The following is a 262-nucleotide window of genomic DNA, read 5'->3' as shown; positions in this document are numbered from 1 at the left end:
ATACATCTATACACTTGCTCTTTTAAGTGATTATTATGTCTCAGCTCTCCTTTATCATATCTCTCTTATCGCCGGCCATCGCCATTGTCTCTAAATTGTTTTTTATCACAGCTATTCCATTATCATTGTCAGGTATTCTCCCTCTTCATCATACGGTGAATGAATGACTAATGAATCATCCTTCAATCTATTGGCATAAAAGGATGTTTTTTTTTTCAAAGATAATGAATACATCACGATCTCTTTAACGTTTTTTTTTAGC

At 33.2% G+C, this 262-nt stretch overlaps 1 protein-coding gene across 1 annotated transcript in view; it reads right to left on the bottom strand.

Annotated features, from left to right (window-relative positions):
- Positions 1 to 262, bottom strand: part of LOC119592142 (ITG-like peptide) — a gene marked incomplete in the record, with an annotated part of 137,509 nt that overhangs the window by 52,948 nt on the left and 84,299 nt on the right.

This window comes from Penaeus monodon, chromosome 29, assembly GCF_015228065.2.
Source record: "Penaeus monodon isolate SGIC_2016 chromosome 29, NSTDA_Pmon_1, whole genome shotgun sequence".
In the NCBI taxonomy this organism is placed as follows: Eukaryota; Metazoa; Arthropoda; class Malacostraca; order Decapoda; family Penaeidae; genus Penaeus; species Penaeus monodon.
This window is presented reverse-complemented; position numbering and strand designations above follow the sequence as displayed.